Source organism: Pundamilia nyererei, unplaced genomic scaffold (genome assembly GCF_000239375.1).
Source record: "Pundamilia nyererei isolate P.nyererei 1_Seehausen unplaced genomic scaffold, PunNye1.0 scaffold00291, whole genome shotgun sequence".
NCBI lineage: Eukaryota > Metazoa > Chordata > Actinopteri > Cichliformes > Cichlidae > Pundamilia > Pundamilia nyererei.
Window position 1 is genome coordinate 138,567 of NW_005187692.1, and position 12,706 is coordinate 151,272.

At 41.8% G+C, this 12,706-nt stretch overlaps 1 protein-coding gene across 1 annotated transcript in view; it reads right to left on the reverse strand.

Annotated features, from left to right (window-relative positions):
- plxnb2a.1 (plexin b2a, tandem duplicate 1) overlaps positions 1–12,706 on the reverse strand; it is a 225,575-nt gene that overhangs the window by 127,789 nt on the left and 85,080 nt on the right. The window contains exon 3 of the mRNA XM_005750859.1: positions 6,782–6,834. The gene's annotated coding sequence lies outside the window, so the exon portion shown is untranslated. The remainder of the gene's footprint in view (positions 1–6,781; positions 6,835–12,706) is intronic.

Here is a 12,706-nt window from a genome sequence, read left to right on the forward strand (position 1 = left end):
CCCGAGCCCGGTCCAACTCGCACACCTCAAATTTCACGCAGAGCAACAATTCTGGGACTAAACCCAAATACAACAGTCGGTCAGACACACAAACACACAAACTGGCTGAATCACATCTAAAACTCCAGCAGAAGACGTGATGAAGTAAGTGATGAAGCGATGAAGATGATTAATAGCAGCGAGAAAAAGAGAAGAGTCGCTGAAAGCTTTTTCTGATTTCCACAAGTCACAGTTTTGTTGCACACACACACAAAATTGTGTTTCCAGCGACGCTCGGGGGACATTAATCATTGAGGTGTTTGATGTGGCATCAGGTAGGTCAGTATTGGAAGATTTTTTTGCCTTAATCTACTAACTCATCGTGTGTCTATTAAAGATGCCACTGATATGAACAGTGTTGCTCAATGGGTGAATAATTGGTCCGTTTTACTCAATAAAAACATAAAGAGATGCTTTTTTCTCTCGCATGGATCCAGTAATGAGAAGTAGAATGTTTTTATATAATGATTTCCTTGATTGTGTATGGTCATTAGCGGCATCACTGGACTCATTCAGACACGAAGCAGACAAGTCTACGTGCTGTCAGTTCAATAGAGAGGAGTGCCCGTCTAAAAGGGGCTTGAGTCACTGCTGTAATGCTAGCCAAATAATTCCTGCTGCTGCTTCACGCTGAAAGCATTCGACTGGCAAAACAAAGGCTGGCCTTTATATTCGGCTAATCGCAGGAAAGGCATTCATCTAAAATAAGCAAAACAAGACAATTAACCCCTTGAGGTCTAAACCACATTTTCAATTATCAGTTTGCCTGTGCTCGTTTGTTTGCATAAATCAACAAGAAGTTGATTTTCTTGTGCTAAATCAAAAAGAAGTTGATTTAGCACAAGAAAATGTGTAAATACAATTGCAGATACTGAAGACCTTTAGTATGGGTTATATGATGATGGATTTATTGTCTTTGACTCATGGCTGGACAACAGAGCTTCTCAAGCTATTATAATTGTGTCTTAATGGTGCATTACATTTATCTAAGCCTTTATTATATTTTGCTGTTGATGTCATGGTAAATTCAATTCAATATCTTTTATAAAGCGCTAAATCACAAAAACAGCTGCCTCAGGACGCTTTATATGGTAAGGCAACAATAGAACACAATAATAAAGAGCAAAGACCATCAATGAGCAAGAACTTGGTGACAACAGGATGGAAAAACTCCTGTTTGCCAGGAAGAAACCTCCAGCAGACCTGAGCTCAGGGAGGGGCTGTGACCGGGTATGTCAGCTTTGATTTCAGAGCAGGTTAACTTTAAATGTCATAATGTGGGAAAAAAGCAAACAAAATGATGCACAACTCTTTCCACTGTGAAAAACCATCCACACCATGTGCACCTTCAAATCAGATCCCAGGTCAGTTTATTAAAACCGAGCTCTGAATTCTGTTGTCTAAACTGAAGCCAGTCTGGATGATAACTTTAGGATTAAAGTGCCACTCAGTACTTACAACACCGCCCCGTCTCCCTTCCCTCACCCCCAACTGAACACGGCAGACAGCGTCCCCTCCCTGAGCCTGGTTCTGCAGGAGGTTTCTTCTGTTTAAAAGGGAGTTTTTCCTTCCCACTGCCGCCCACGTGCTTGCTCATAGGGGCTCATCTGCTTGTTGGGGCTTTCTCTGTTTTCTTTATATTAGTGTAGCATCTTTACCTTACAGTATTAAGCACCTTGAGTCAACTGTTGTTGTGAAAAAAATGAACTGAACTGATCATATGAGAAAGAAATACTTCTTATTGACCACATTTAAGACGCAAAAGTAAAACCAACAAGTGTATATTTTGGTTCACTTCTTCCTTGACAATATTGATATTTTCTAATGTCTCGAGGTTTGGCACCAGTATCCTCGACAGCAGACACATCCGAGTCTAATCTGGACTACTTTTGGCACTGAGGTCTCACTTGCAGCGCTGCCAAATTTTTCATGGGCCAAATGTCACAACACAGCTGACATCTGGCCCATACAAGGTGTGACTGAGACCCAGTGTGGCACATGAGGTCCAAATGTTCAGCGCTATCAGGGATGCTCTGAGATTTAAAAAAACAAAACAAAAACATTCACTGAAGCTCATGAAAATCCTTGTCAGAAACAATCAACTCCATTATTAGCAACTGTGTTCTTGTCAAAGAAAAAACAAAACAAAACCACACAAATATTTGAAGATCATTAGTTATTTAAGACTCAAGTCTCATGTTGCAGAGCTAGCTGACAGCTGACTGGCAAAATCATGTAATTATAACTTGATTCAAAGCTGAAATGAAAATAGCAACAACAAGATAAATATTTGATCCATTCAGGTTTTGTTTAAAGTTTTTGAAATGTTGACACATTTAGTTGGTTAAAATTCCTTCTTACTTACACATTTTTGTTAAATTGCCACTGCAGTATATAGTTTACATAATAACTATATTGTGTTTTATGCTGTAAATAATCTGTTTCCAACAAACTTCCAGCCGAGGTGGATTTCATTTCATGATGCTTTATGGTTGCGACACGGGGCCTCTGTGACGCACCCCAAGGCCCTAGTGACCTCAGCTAAAACGGGGTCCTCGCCTCGACTCGCACCCCACTGTTCGAACCATCTGCTGGGTCTTTTCTGTGGCAGCCGGCCTCAGGAAACACACTGCAGCAGGGGGTTGATGGGAAAAGATGCTGTGAGTTTTACTGTTGCTCAAGAGTGTGTCTGTTTGGGTGCATTTGAAAAAAAAAAGTTTTAAAAGTTGAGACAGAGTCACTGAGCCAACACCTCGCAAAGTTTTAATGGCCTAAAATAAATGAAAGTTTAACCTTAACTCTCTGTAAACTCTTACTAACAAGACTTCAAAGTCTATGCTTATTGGTCAAACTTTTGTTTTTCCCTCAGGAAACTGAAGTTAGAACAGATTCAGCCAAATAGAAGAATTAGAAATTCAGTAGAAATGTTGAGAATCTTGTTGGGTGTAATAATCTGACATCATATGGCTATTTTATGAAAAAAGGACATTAAGTTTTATTTTATTTTTTTTAAACCACACGCACCCATTCTTCTGATAGACAAAACTGAACTAAATATGCTTTAAACAGGTCTGAGCAGCTCCACTCGGCTAACCACATCAAGCAAAATGAGTAAATGCTCTGCAGCATTCAGGTAAACTATGAACGATAGCTGTAACTCGATCCTGCTGATATGTCACTGTCACATAACCCTCCTGGTTTGCCTCTGTTTACATTCATTCCCTGACTGGATGGTTTACAGTGCCCTGAATGCCTGCTGCACTCGGCAATGTCACTGTTTGCATTTCTACTTGTGCACTCATGTGTCTGCTGTGCTGTGCTATCATTTGCGATATTGAGCCGTTCACGCTGAGCCTAACAAATCCTGATAGCAGTTTCAGTGAAACGCAGGAAGGAGTTTCAGTCTGTACTCTTACTGCCCGAGCTATGAAATACAAGTGTAACTGCAACACTAGAAGACAGAACAACAATTTGAAACCATGAACGTTTGCAGTGTCTGATCTCAGGTAAAGCACAGTTACATACCTGATCAGGAGAGATTATTTTAAGTGAAAAAAGCCTTTTTCATGTAGCATCAGCATTTGTACCCCTTTACTAGATGAGTGTCTGCACTGTTATAAAAGCTGGCCGCAGGACTGGGAATGATTTTCTAAACTCTATGAACATGTTCATTTTTAACACTTTTAGAATGAGGACAGACTCACAAGAGCGACAACAAACTGCAAAGGCTAAAACCGCCGGCTTATTTTTATTGTTTTCATTGCTCCAGTGCTTACTAGATTACAAGAAGTGTAAGGGAACAGGTTACCAATCCAAAAACCTGAATAAACACGTCTTTAAACGCTATAAAAGTTTTTGTTTTTTTCCCCTGGTGCATTGTGACTCGTACGGAAACGTATTGAATCATTCACTGCCACTGACATCTATAGCCGTCAATTGCAGTGAATGAGTCAATGGGTTTAACTCATTCACTGCCACTGACGTCTATAGCCGTCAATTGCAGTGAATGAGTCAATGGGTTTAACTCATTCACTGCCACTGACGTCTATAGCCGTCAATTGCAGTGAATGAGTCAATGGGTTTAACTCATTCACTGCCAATGGCTGGCAGTGAATGAGTTAATAGTGCACCAAGTTTTGTACTCATATCTGAGGTTGCAAATAACTGCAGTTTGAACAAAAGCAAAGGGTAAAATAAATAAACCTAAACAGTGCACGGCTGATCGGCTCACTGGGGTCACATCAGATAATAACTTGACCATGAGAAGCTGATATTTTTAAAAGTCAGCCAAACATGGTTCCTTGTATTTGCTTTTCTTCAAGATCTCAGAGAGTGACAAGGAACAAGCCGCTGTGGATGGCTGGGAAAATGGAGCTGTTTATGGGAACAAGAACTACTTCAAAAAACACAGTGGATAACACAGAGGGAATGAGAGACTGAGAACATGGAGGCAAGAGGAAAACGGTGATGGATGGAAGACAGAAGGGGAAGCGGAGGAGAGGCAGACACACACACACACACACACACACACACACACACACACACACACACACACACACACACACACACTCAGACACGCTATAATATGAGTTGGCAGACTGCGAGCGAACAGAAGCAGATCATAGAAAGCAGTCATTCAGATCAGACGACCATTTAAATCAACCGGTCACACCGAGAGGTTTCATTTCAGTCCAGCGTGGGTTTCTGAAGCCCACCCCAGCAACGTATCTGGACCGAGAGAGCTGATAAATGATTTCACTAATTGATATATTTAAACTCTTACATCAAATTATTTTAAAAACATTCAGTATTTTATCAGCATACGGTCCACTCATTCTCCGCAGGGTGCAAAAAGCCTCTGAAACAATCAGCTGAATCAGGTCCAGATGAGCCGCCATGAAGAGGACATAATTATATAAACAGAGAAAGGCTGTTAGTGTGCTGATGTAAAAATATGCTAAACACCTCACTCTTAAAATAGAGCGGCCTGTAGCTGCTGCACATGCAGCCGAACCCCATCGACCCGACCAACACGGCTGACTCTCGGACAAAAAGCAGCGCTGTTAAACGCGACCGCCTTGCTACCGAAATCTGACGGCAGAAATTTTAAATCTCCACAAAGCCATCCTTTAAAGTTTCCAAAGATGTCAAACATAATAAGCTTTCAGAATATTTAAAGCCCCGTGTTAAATGATCTCCCCCTCAGTGGAGACATCTCAAAGTAAACAGCTTCTCTGGGAAGCCATCGAAGCTGTGCTGGCTTATCCTCTGGGGACAATAGTCAGCTTTTTGGCGCGCTAGCAAGATGCTATGCAAAGGAGTTGCATGTTAGTAATTGTTTCTCTCAAATATGATTACTCGTGTAAACGGAAACTGAAAAGTCCCGTCTCTTACCTACAGATTCTGCACTTTTATTTGCAGATATCTTGCTTAGCACTTTAGGCATAGTCTGATAAATTTTGGGTGATGCCAGGTTCTCTTATACCGTGTGAGATATTGGCTGTACTCACAGCTTCAAAAGGCTTTTACCTTTCAGGACCAATGAAGCCACATTTTCCTCTTTTCAAAAATCTAGTCAGGACTTTCCATTTAATAGGAAACAAAAACAGCAAAAATGCACGAATACACTACAAAAGATCCAACAAAAGCAATCTCTGTTCCAGAATGAGCCGTTTATTCACGTTTAACTCTGGGCAGCTCTACAAGTAAATCTAAAAACAAAAAAACAAAACGGGTAAGACAGCCATCATCGAGCCAAAATGCAAAACCCTAAGTACACAAACTTGTTGTCGCCATCATCTTGTTAGCACCTTCTGTTTGGAACTGGCCACAGTGTAAATAACACTGAACTGAACTGGGGGAAAACAAATGTTCTTGGGGCCTCTGGGGTCCAATTTGAAACTGGAGAGGAGCGGTCGAGAACTATGCTGGATGCCACCCAGAATGAAAAGTAGAGCTGAGATTGGTTCATGTCGGGACATGTGGCTGAGGTCCGCTCCGATCAACCCAAAAAACCTCTAACAAGCTTGTCCGGTTGACATCTAAACAAATCCTCATCCTTCATGCCCGAGACCCAGAGAGGAGGAATCAGAGCTTTAGAGCTGGAAATGAGGAGATTTTCAGAAAGTGGAAAACTTTTGTTGAGTCAGATTGTTCAAAAGGTTAAAGATTAAAGATTGAGCTCATGAGGGCGCTCATAAGGAAAGTCTTTCACCTAAAACTCACCAAGTTCTTGAGGCCCTAACCTCTCAGAATTTAGTGGAGAATTAGAATACTAATGTTCTGATGTTTTTCACTTTTCAGATCCTGGACGGCTGGGAAACTCAGAAAATAGATGGAGAAAGCAGATTATAGAAAGCAGTCCCATAACCAGAGCCAGAGAAAGGTGTGTGTAGAGTGTCAGTAATTGGCTGATATATGAGAAGAGTGCTTGTTTGAGGGGCAGCGGGGTCTCAGCAGGAATTCATTTCTTAAAAACATCCCGAAGCCTTCAATTAACCCCGTTAGCCCCCTCCCACCAACGCCACAAACACATGAGCAGCTGAATCTGCCAAAATAAACAGCCAATGGCATTCCTGAAAACCCCCAGCAGAGGAAGAGGGGTGAAGGGGAGCTTGAGAAATGAGCAGAAATAGGAATGGATGGGAATGAATAAAAGAGCAGGAGTAGTTTCTAAAAACTGGCAACACAATAAATGGAAAGGGCTTTCAAAATAAAAGGCAGCAGCAGTTGTAGCTCTTACTTATTCAGTGTTCAGGCCTGTTGATCCCTGGTGACATCAATCACCTCAGTCTCCTGAAAGAAGCACAAAAAACATGACTCGAGTTATATATAAAAAACCTGTTTGGGTAAAGAGCAGAGGCCATTAGTCATCTGATATCTCACAGCACAGCTTGGATTTGCTGAAAACTGAAGGAATGAATGGCTGGCCTGAGGGTTGCACTAGGATTACAGGTCAAATCCAGGTGACATATTTGTTCCTGATTAAACCTGAGGACTGCAGGGACTGCATCGTGTTTCTTTTGTCGATTCTATCTGAGGAGCTTAAGGGCAACGATCCAGACTTTTCCTTACAAATCCTCCCCATTATTTTTTTTTCTTTTAGTACTTTGTCTATATTTACCCTGATCATCTCCCTCGTGTGGAGTTATTAATGACTCTATGCTGGCATCATAGTTTGTAGCTATCTGACTAACCATGCAACATGGGCTGGTGTGAATATTTCAGAAACTCTTGATCTGCTCAGATTCTCCCACACGGCCATCTCTTGTTTTTGCAGAGAATGGCCCAAAAAAGAGAAAATATCCAGTGAGCGGCAGTTCACGGGGTTAAAATGTCTTCTCGATGTCAGAGTTTAGAGGAGAACGCCCTTTGGCTGCTTTAAGCAGATACAAAGGCGACAGTGACTCAAATAGCCACTCATTACAACCAAAAGAGAACGCAGAAGAGCATCTCTGATTGCACAACACATCGTACCTTGAAGCAGAAGACCACACCGGGTGTCACTCAAGTCATCCAAGGACAGGAAAACCAACCCATCGTTCACACCGGCTCACCAAAATAAGACAGAAGACTGGAAAACATTGCCTGATCTGATAAGTTTCAATAGCCGAGGCAAAATTTGTTATGAATGCCATGAAAACATTGCTCCATCCTGCCTTGTATCAACGGTTCAGGCTAAGCTCAAATCTCAAATCATCTCAAACTGGTTTCTTGAGCATGATAACTAGTCCATGTGTTCTGGACTCTGTCCCTAGTCTTAACGTTATCAATTAAAAGTGTTATAAACACTTAAATCTCTGATTATGAGTTATTATGTACTAAAGGCATGTGCCATCAGAACACAGCAACACCACAAATCATCAAATACTTCATGATTTTTGTAGACCGAGCCTCATGTCCAGCTATGAATTAGCTGGACTTCATTTGTTGGTTATTGTCACATTTTCCATACAAAGTCTGGGTACCTCAGCCTGCTCCGTGCACAAAAACAGAAATGAAGTGTGTCCTGAGAGCTGCAGAGCCTGCTACACAACGAGCGTGGAGATCACAGCGAAGCCAGTGATGGCATTTTTAATTAAACCCAGTTCATTCACAGCAAGAGCCAGAAATATTATACTATCTATTAGAGAAAAGACATATTACTGCCTGGACTAATAACAAAAAGCTGGAGCTGTGCCCGAGCTTAAACAGAGCCCTTCACTGGGGCATACATTAAACTAAAGGCATTTTAATTTGTGATAATACAGAGAGAGGGTCTCAGTTTTCCCTCTCATACTGATAGCATTAAGGCTTATAGGCACACCAGGTAAAACAAAAGGACTTTTTAAACTAAAAAGATAAAAAGAAAAGAAAAATCAATTTGGGGACTAATCTTCATAATGAGACAACCAAGCAGACAAAAAGCTACAGACGCTGAGAACATTTAATGAACAAAGCCCAGCTGAGGTGTAAATGTTGCTGAATAAGCCTGCAGTAATACGGTTCACAGGTATCTTCAATTTCATTTCACACTGCGATGAGGACGCTGCTCGCCTCTGCTCCAGAAACAAGAATTAAGGTCGTCCGTGCCTCCGTTCGCATCACACTGAAACCAGCAGAAAAAGAAGCTAGTGAGGCGAGACTGTGTGTGTGTGTGTTTGTGTGGTGAAGTTTGTTTGGCAGCACTTCTAACAATGTCGAGGCCCTCGGTGCTATCCAACAGAATAGCCCAGTCTGTCTCGACTATCTCAAAGAACCATATGCTTCTGGATCCCAGCGCCCAGTCGCGTGTGTGTCTGTGTGCATCTGTGTGTGTGTCCATATGTTCTAGCATCTAAACATCCAGCATCTAAAAGATCCAGATGGCGAAGCATCAGTCGACACAATGTCTCCTTCCATCAGCAGGAAGTAACTTGAAAACCGTAAAGACAACAAACATTCATCATCCGGGCTTTAGGAGCCGACCACACCGCTCACTTGACAATTATAGAGTAGTTATCATATTACGATAAGTATAACACACACACACACAAAAAAAGCGCTTTTTATTTCTAAAGCGCACAGAGCCGCGAGATGACGTGGAGAATAAGGAAACCTGGCGTCTGAATAACCCAAAGCGACGGATTAAATCTTGAAGGAACGACAGCAACTGAGGTTTAGCTACAAATCAGACAAATTCTGTTTTTTAAAATGTTTTTATTTGGAGGCTTTTGTTCGACACGTGTGTGTGGATGATGATAAATCATGCAGCAGTCCAACAGAAGATACAGCCTCTTCCCCAAGAAACAGACACACAACAGAGTGACTCACATTTCCAAGTTCATGTTATTCCCAAACGGCAATCTACACTTCCTATGACCAAAAACCATTCAAGGGGCTGAAACTGAGATGCTCTATGAATCCTCATATTTTTAAAACTCACGTGGACAGGCTTATACGATAAACAGTGATTAAATAGTTACTGTGATGCATTCAAGGTAAAAACAAACCCCAAAACGTTTGTTTTTACCTTTTACTTTTTGTTTACGCCTGTGAATTTTGGCTCTTTAATAAAATTTTGGCTCATTTATAAATGCAGGTAAATGTAGATTTGTTTCAGGAATGAACATTAAAGTGTGACTTTGATTATTTAGTGTATTCTAAACATTGTGTTAGTTCAGGGAGACCATGAAGTCAACCTCAGTCACAATCCCGGTACATTTAGGTCCACACTAATGTGTTTTCGTTTGAAAACGAAACGTTTTCTCTCCGTTTTGGCCTTCCGTCCACACTGAGACGGCGTTTTCGGTCGCGCTGTAGTGTGGACAGCGAAACCGGAGCCTTTTCAAAAACAATGACACATTTTAGTTATGTGATGCAGTCATGTGACCAATTAAACTAAGATAGCGGAGGGCATTACACAGCAGTTGTTTTGTATCAGTCTGCTTGCTCAGATAGCTTTTCTTCAAATTTTTTAATTCTCTTTTGCAACTTTGTATTTTTGTGTTACTCGCAGCAACAGCTCCACCTCATTGTTAGTCCATTTAAAAAACTCGGTGCTTTTCCTCAACATTTTGCCGCGACGTTTCAAAGAGCCGAAAATTTAAAAAGTGGCAGACAGATATGAGGCAGGTCGAATTTTTTCAGCCGTTTCAATGTGGATGAAGAACTCTGTGAAAACGTCTGAAAACGATAGTGTGGATGCGAAGCGTTTTCAGACGTACACGTTTTCACATTTATCCGGGCTAGTGTGGACGTAGCATTAATCCCAATGCCAGCTCAGCAATATTTAGGTTGCTTTACACCTATTGTGCATCTGCAAACCACTTTGCTATAGCTCAGGTGGCAGAGCAGGTCAGCCACTAATCAGAAGGTCGGTGGTTCGATCCAAGGCTGCATGCCAAATATCCTTGGGCAAGATACTAACCCCATGTTTGCCTACTGGTGGTGGTCAGAGGGCCCGGTGGCGCCTGTGTCCGGCAGCCTCGCCTCTGTCAGTGCGCCCCAGGGCAGCTGTGGCTACAATGTAGCTTGCTATCGCCAGTGTGTGAATGGGTGAATGACTGAATATAGTGTAAAGCGCTTTGGGGTCCTATGGACTAGAAAAGCGCTATACAAATGCAGGCCATTTGCTACCCATCTCCACCATTGCACCACATCATATCTGCATGAACACCTCATACCAGCTGCCAGCATGGTGGAAGGGTGATGATTTGGGCATTTTGGAGTCACCAAGACAACCAAAAGCTCCTTCCTCTGTATACAAAAGTAACCTCGAGGCTTGGCCCTAACCTGGGTGATGTGACAGGACAATGATCCCAGTCACAGCAGTACATCTACGACAGAATAAATGAGAAGAATCGAGCTGCTGCAGTGGCCCAGTAAAAGTGGGACTTTAAGAGAGCTGTGCAGGGAGGAATAAGTGCAAAACTCAGTGAACTGAAGCAACATCGCAAAGAAGAGTGAGCAAACATTCCTCCACTTATTTACTGATGGAGTCTCACTGCCAAATATATATATGACTACAGACAGAAATCTCTTTTTTTGGACTACAGCAATCCTAAAATGGAATCCACTTTGTCAGTCGGGCTACTGCAGAACACTTAAATGACTTAAAACACACTATAAATAATATGAAAGTTTAAAGTTCAACCGCTGTGGTAGTCAATCCAAAAAGCATGCATTATAATTAAAATACTTTTAAATATTGTAATACAATTTTCTTATGACTAGCAAAAGGTCAGTTAATCACAAGCCCATTGTCTCATAATGACAAGATAGTAAATCAAAATTAGTAGCTCTGAAAATGATAATTGGAAGAAAACGGCATGTATTCTTCTCTGCTGAGATCATTTTAAGTAAAATAAAGGAATACCTCGACCTGCGGTGCGTGCACTATGTGCAGAGATAAAATGGTAAACTTTCTTTTTCCTTAATTGGAGCCCTGACAGGTACAGAAACACAAGAATCTGAAAATATCTGAAACATTTCCGTGAGTTTTATTAAATTTTCAGAAGGCTATTGTGCATTCTTCTCTTCAGCTCACCCTGCACTGACCTCCTCTCCGCCTCTTTCATTTGCACTATGCTTCTTCTATTGAACGGGATTCAAAAACGGGCTCTGCTGTCAGTCAGCAAATGGTAGGAAAAAGCTAAACGGACCTGGGCTGCATTTTATTTTGATTTAAAACTTTCTTCAGCACTTTTTTTTTTTTTTACATATATAGTGTGATGGTGATGTGAACTGAATGCATTACCACATTGCAATGATTTATATTAGGGGGCAGAAATATAAATCCTGATTTGCTTTCCATTTTTGGCTCTGCTGGAATACAAATGAGGCAGACGGAGGATGGAGTGTCACCCAGCAGGTCCAGATTGGAGGCAGGGATGCCACTCTGCTCATGCTCTGACCTCTGTGCCAGAAAAACACACACATACACAGCGCGAGCCAAGAGAGACAGTCAAAACAGAGGCTGCCCCAAACACACTTTGCACTTTCCCCTAAATAAAAACCGCAGCAGCTGCTTCCAACGACCGAGCTCGTGCAAAATTCGAGTGCGCTACCTGCCCGTCACCAGGCAGCAGCAGATGGACAAAGTCTAAGACAAACCGAGGACGAAAGGGGAGTGTGCAGCAGCTACATGGCTTCGTATTCTGCTCATGAATTGGTGTGAATAATCTTCAGGTGGACACAAACATGCCCGCTAATCAACGCTAATGTCTGCAGGTGCTAATACATTAGCCGCAGCGTCTTAAGGAGGATGCACAGAAATCAGGGAGGCAAAACAGAAAGGGGGGAATGTGTGTGCAAGCACTGTGAAAAAAATAAATGAGCTATTTTGTCAAAAAGGATAATGAATGTTAAAACTATGCAAATGCTAAGAGCATCTGCATAAGTCCTTTTTAAACATGGGATTTCCAAATGTGTGCGTGCAGGCTTATTTGTGTGGGACTTTAAGCAATTAGGACAGGAAGCAGAGGCGCGCTGTTGCTTTGGCTTCCCGGTGGAATTAAGTTATGCACCATCAACACACACACACACACACACACACACACACACACACACAAAAGACCAAATTCCCATACTGACCAACAACCCGGTCTCAGCTGTAAAGCATCACATGTACACACACTTGGAAAAAAAAAAAACAAAACAAAAAAAAACACACCCTCAACTTCCTCTTGACCCACTTCCCAAACAACAC